This window comes from Coregonus clupeaformis, chromosome 16, assembly GCF_020615455.1.
Source record: "Coregonus clupeaformis isolate EN_2021a chromosome 16, ASM2061545v1, whole genome shotgun sequence".
NCBI classification, from domain to species: Eukaryota; Metazoa; Chordata; class Actinopteri; order Salmoniformes; family Salmonidae; genus Coregonus; species Coregonus clupeaformis.
The window spans coordinates 5,508,100-5,513,955 of NC_059207.1; positions in this window are offsets into that span (position 1 = coordinate 5,508,100).

Sequence of the window (5,856 nt, forward strand, 5' to 3'; positions counted from 1 at the left end):
CCCAACCTGCCTATCTCAGCCTAACCCTATCAACAAGAAGAGCCCCAAGGGAAAGGTAGGCAGGCCTGACCCTAAAAGCAACCCTGACCTCTAACCTCACCAGTGAAAAGATACATGAATCATAGACTATGGATTTAACTCATCCACAGACCACAGAAAAACATCTGACAAACCTTGATGTAGGGATGAACAGTCCCTTTAAAGATCGGAGACTGATTTACATTTACATGTTAGTCATTTAGCAGACGCTCTTATCCAGAGAGACTTACAGTGAGTCATTTAAGCAGACGCTCTTATCCAGAGAGACTTTACAGTAGTGAGTCATTGTAGCAGACGCTCTTATCCAAGAGACTTACAGTAGTGAGTCATTTAGCAGACGCTCTTATCCAGAGAGACTTACAGCAGTGTGAGACATTTAGCAGACGCTCTTATCCAAGAGACTTACAGTAGTGAGTCATTTAGAGAGACGCTCTTATCCAGAGACTTACAGTAGTGAGTCATTTAGCAGACCCTTATCCAGAGCCACTTACAGTAGTGAGTCATTTTAGCAGACGTCTCTTATCCAGAGAGACTTACAGTAGTGAGTCATTTAGCAGACGCTCTTATCCAGAGCCACTTACAGTAGTGAGTCATTTAGGCAGACGCTCTTATCCAGAGAGACTTACAGTAGTGAGTCATTTAGTAGACGCTCTTATCCAGAGAGACTTACAGTAGTGAGTCATTTAGCAGACGCTCTTATCCAGAGAGACTTACAGTAGTGAGTCATTTAGTAGGACGCTCTTATCCAGAGAGACTTACAGTAGTGAGTCATTTTAGCAGACGCTCTTATCCAGAGAGACTTACAGTAGTGAGTCATTTTAGCAGACGCTCTTATCCAGAGAGAGACTTACAGTAGTGAGTCATTTAGCAGACACTCTTATCCAGAGAGACTTACAGTAGTGAGTAATTTGTAAGACGTCTTATCCAGAGAGACTTACAGTAGTGAGTCATTCTAGCAGAACGGATTGCTCGGGTTGGGGTGAAGGGTTTGAGCATAGCCTGAAGGTAGGGAGGGGCAGTTCCTCTTGCTGCTCCGTGAGGTAAGCACCATGGTCTTGTAGTGGATGTGAGCTTCAACTGGAAGCCAGTGGAGTGTGCGGAGGAGCGGGGGTGACATGGGAGAACTTGGGAAGGTTCTCTCCGATGTCAAGAGGAAGAGCAGTTCCATCTTGTCGAGGTTGAGCTTGAGGGGGGGCCGACATCCAAGTTGAGATATCTGCCAGGCACGCAGAGATGCGTGTCGGCACCTGGGCGTCAGAAGGGGGAAGGAGAAAAGTGGAATGGTTGTGTCATCCGTATAGCAATGATAGGAGAGACCATGTGAGGATATGACAGAGCCGAGTGACTTGTTGTATAGAGAGAAGAGAGGAGAGGGCCTAGAACCAAGCCCGGGGACACCAGTAGTGAGAGTATCGTGGTGCAGACACAGATCTCTCCACATCACCTGTAGGAGCGGGCCTCCCAGGGAGAATGCAATGCAAGAGTGTGTAGCCTGAGACGCCCAGCCTGAGAGTGGGTGGAGAGGAGGATCTGATGGTTCACGGTATAAAAAGCCAGCGGATATATCTAGGAGGATGAGAACAGAGGAGAGAGTCAGCTTTGGCAGTGCGGAGAGCCTCGTGACACAGAGAAGAGCAGAATCTCAGTTGAGGTGACCCGTCTTGAAGCCTGACTGAGTTAGGGTCAAGAAGATCATTCTGAGAGAGAGAATGAGAGGGTTAGTCAGAGACAGCACGCTCAAGTGTTTTGGAAAGAAAAGAAAAGAAGGGATACCAGTCTGTAGTTTTTGACGTCAGATGAGTCGATTGTTGGTTTCTTGAGGAGGGAGCAACTCGGGCCATTTTTGAATTCAGAGGGGACGAGCCAGTGGTCAGGGATGAGTTGATGAGGGAAGTGAGGAATGGGACAAGGTCTCCAGAGATGGTCTGGATGAGTTGATGGGGGAAGTGAGGAATGGGACAAGGTCTCCAGAGATGGTCTGGATGAGTTGATGGGGGAAGTGAGGAATGGGACAAGTCTCCAGAGATGGTCTGGATGAGTTGATGGGGGAAGTGAGGAATGGGACAAGGTCTCCAGAGATGGTCTGGATGAGTTGATGGGGGAAGTGAGGAATGGGACAAGGTCTCCAGAGATGGTCTGGATGAGTTGATGGGGGAAGTGAGGAATGGGACAAGGTCTCCAGAGATGGTCTGGATGAGTTGATGGGGGAAGTGAGGAATTGGAGAAGGTCTCCAGAGATGAGTCTGGATGAGTTGATGGGGGAAGTGAGGAATGGGACAAGGTCTCCAGAGATGGTCTGATGAGTTGATGAGGGAAAGTGAGGAATTGGAGAAGGTTCAGAGATGGTTGGAGAAGGGAGAGGGATGGAGTAGGTGGGGGGCCGGACTTATAATGCAGGATGTATCTGAGAGAGAGGGGAGAAAGAGGTCAAGGATAGGGTAGTTTGGGTGAGGGGACCAGTGGGACTCAATGATGCTTTAGTGAATGAGTAAAGTGGATGTACAAAATATTTTTAAAGTGGTTGAGAAAGTCGAAGAGAGGGAGGAGGGAGGTGGAGGGGGTGGGGAATAATTAGATAAGGTGGTGAAGTAGTTAAGTTAGAGGCAAGGCTTGAAATTTAGGAGTGGAAAATGTGTTTAGTAGAGATACAGAGGAGGAGAAATGTAGAGAGGAGGGAGTGGAAAGGATGGTAGCTTTAGCAGCAGATACAGAGGAAGTGGAGGGGCAGAGAGGAGGAGGGAAAGGATGTTTAGAGAGATAAGAGTGAAGAGGAAGGGTAGAGAGGAGGGAGTGAAAGGATGGGTTTAGCAGCAGATACAGAGGAAGAGAAGTAGAGAGGGGAGGGAGTGGAAAGGATGATTTAGTAGCGGAGACAGGGGAGGAAGAGAAGGTAGAGAGGAGGGAGGAAGGATGGATTTTTAGCAGCAAGCAGAGAAGAGAAGTAGAGAGGAGGGAGGGAAAGGAGGGATTTAAGCAGATAAGAGGAAGAGAAGGTAGAGAGGAGGGAGTGAAAGGATGGCTTTAGCAGCAGATACAGAGGAAGAGAAGGTAGAGAGGAGGGAAGGAAAGGATGGCTTTGAGCAGAGATAAGAGGAAGGAGAAGGTAGAGAGGGAGGGAGGAAAGGATGGCTTTAGCAGCAGATACAGAGGAAGAGAAGGAGGAGATGAGGGAGATTAGCAGCAGATACAGAGGAATGAGAAGGTAGAGAGGAGGGAAGGATGATTTAGCAGCAGATACAGAGGAAGAGAAGGTAGAGAGGAGGGAAGGGAAAGGATTGGTTTTAGGCAGCAGAGACATGAGGAAGAGAAGGAAGAGGAGGGAGTGGAAAGGATGGTTTAGCAGCAGATACAGAGGAAGAAAGGTAGAGAGGAGGGAGGAGGAAAGGATGGTTTAGAAGCAGATACAGAGGAAGAGAAGGTAGAGAGGAGGGAGGGAAAGGATGGATTTATGCAGTAGATACAGAGGAAGAGTAAGGTAGAGAGGAGGGAGGGAAAGGATGGATGGGTAGAGATACAGAGGAAGAGAAGGTAGAGAGGAGGTGAGGGAAAAGATTAATTTAGCAGCAGATACAGAGAGGAATGGGAAGAAACGATTCTGAGAGCAGATTCAGAGGGAAGAGAATGGTGAGAGAGGAGGGAGGGAGAAAGAAAGATAAGAAAGAAAAAAGAAATTAGAGTACAGAGGAAGAGAAGGTAGAGAGGTGGGAGAAAGGATGGCTTAGTTAGCAGAAAAAGAGAAAGATGGGAAATAGGATGGTTAGCAGAGATAAAGGAAGAGGGAAAGGGAATGGAAGGAATGTTAGAGCAGATACAGAGGTGAAGAGAAGGAGAGAGGAGGAGGAAAGATTTGGTTTAGGAGATACAGAGGAAGATGAAGGTAGAGAGGAGGAGTGGAGGAAAGGATGGATACAGAAGAAAGGAAGAGATTAAGAGGAGAAGGATGACCTTTAGAGAAAGAGGAAGAGGAAGAAAGAGAAAGAGCTTGAAGAGTAAGGAATCAAGATGAGATAGAGAAAAGGAAAGATCTGGCTTGAGCAGTGATAAGAGGAAGAAACGTAGAGAGGAGGAGGAAAGGATGGATTTGAGATAAGAGGAAGAGAAGGTAGAGAGGAGGAGGAAAGGATTGGTTTTAGAGAGATAAGAGAAGAGAAGTAGAGAGGAGGGAGGAAAGGATGGTTTAGAGCAGATACAGAGGAAGAGAAGGTAGAGAGGAGGGAGGGGAAAAGGATTGATTTAGCAGCAGATACAGGAGGAAGAGAAATAGAGAGGAGGGAGTGAAAGATGATTTTATGCAGCAGATACAGAGGAAGAGAAGGTAGAGAGGAGGGAGGGAAAGGATGTGTTTGCAGCAGATACAGAGGAAGAGAAGGAGAGAGGAGGGAGAGAAAGGATTTTTGGAGCAGATAAGAGGAAGAGAAGGTGAGAGGAGGAGGAAAGGATGGCATTTTAGCAGCAGATTAAGAGGAAGAGAAGGTAGAGAGGAGTGGAGGGAAAGGATGTGCTTTAGAGAGATGACAGAGGAAGAGAAGGTAGAGAGGATGGGAGGAAAGGATGGCTTTGAGCAGCAGATAAGAGGAAGAGAAGGTAGAGAGGAGGGAGGGAAAGGATGGTTTAGAGCAGATAAGAGGAAGAGAAGGTAGAGAGGAGGAGGAGGAAAGGATGGTTTAGGCAGAGATACAGAGGAAGAGAAGGTAGAGGAGGAGGGGAGTGGAAAGGATGGGCTTGAGGCAGCAGATACAGAAGAGGAGGGAGAAGAGGTTTAGAGAGATAAGAGGAAAGGGTTTGAGCAGGAAGATTGGTTTAGCAGAAGAGGAGAGAAGGTAGAGAGGAGGGGAGGAAAGGATGGGTTTAGCAGCAGATACAGAGGAAGAGAAGGTAGAGAGGAGGGAGGGAAAGGATGGTTTAGCAGCAGATACAGAGGAAGAGAAGGTAGAGGAGGGTGAGGGAGGGAAAGGATGGTTTAGAAGTAGATACAGAGGAAGAGAAGGTAGAGAGAGAGGGAGGGAAAGGATGGATTTAGCAGCAGATACAGATGGAAGAGAAGGTAAGGAGGAGGGAGGGAAAAGATTTGGCTTTAGAAGATAAAGAAAAATGAAAGAAAAAGTTTAGAGCAGATACAGAGAAAGAGAAAGAGAGGAGGAGGGAAAGGAATAGAAGATAAAGAAGGAAGTAGGAGGAGGAAAGGCTTAGAGCGAGATACAGAGGAAGAAAGGTCGAGAGGAGGGAGGGAAAGAGTAGAGAGATAACAGAGGGAGAGAGAAGATAGAGAGGCGAGGACGAGTGGAAGATGGAGAGCAGATAAAGAAAAGAGAGAAAAAATGGCTTTAGAGCAGATAAGAGGAATGGTGGAAGAAAGGATGGTTAGAGCAGATAAGAGGAAGAGAAGGTAGAGAGGAGGGAGGGAAAGGATGGCTTTAGCAGAGATAAGAGGAAGAGAAGGTAGAGAGAGAGGGAGGAAATGGATGGTTTTTTAGAAGCAGATACAGAGGGAAGAGAAGGTAGGAGAAGATGGGCAGCAGATACAGAGGAAGAGAAGGAGAGAGGAGGGAGGGAAAGGATGGTTTAGCAGCAGATACAGAGTGAAGAGAAGGTAGAGAGTGAGGGAGGAAAGGATGGCTTTAGAGATACAGAGAAGAGAAGAGGGAGGAGGAGAAAGGATGGTTTAGAGCAGATACAGAGGAAGAGAAGGTAGAGAGGGAGGGAGAAGGATTTGGCTTAGAGAGAGTAAGAGGAAGAATGAGAGAGAGAGGGAAAGGATGGTTTAGCAGCAGATGACAGAGGAAGGGAGGAGGTGGAGAGGAGGGAGGAGAAAGGATG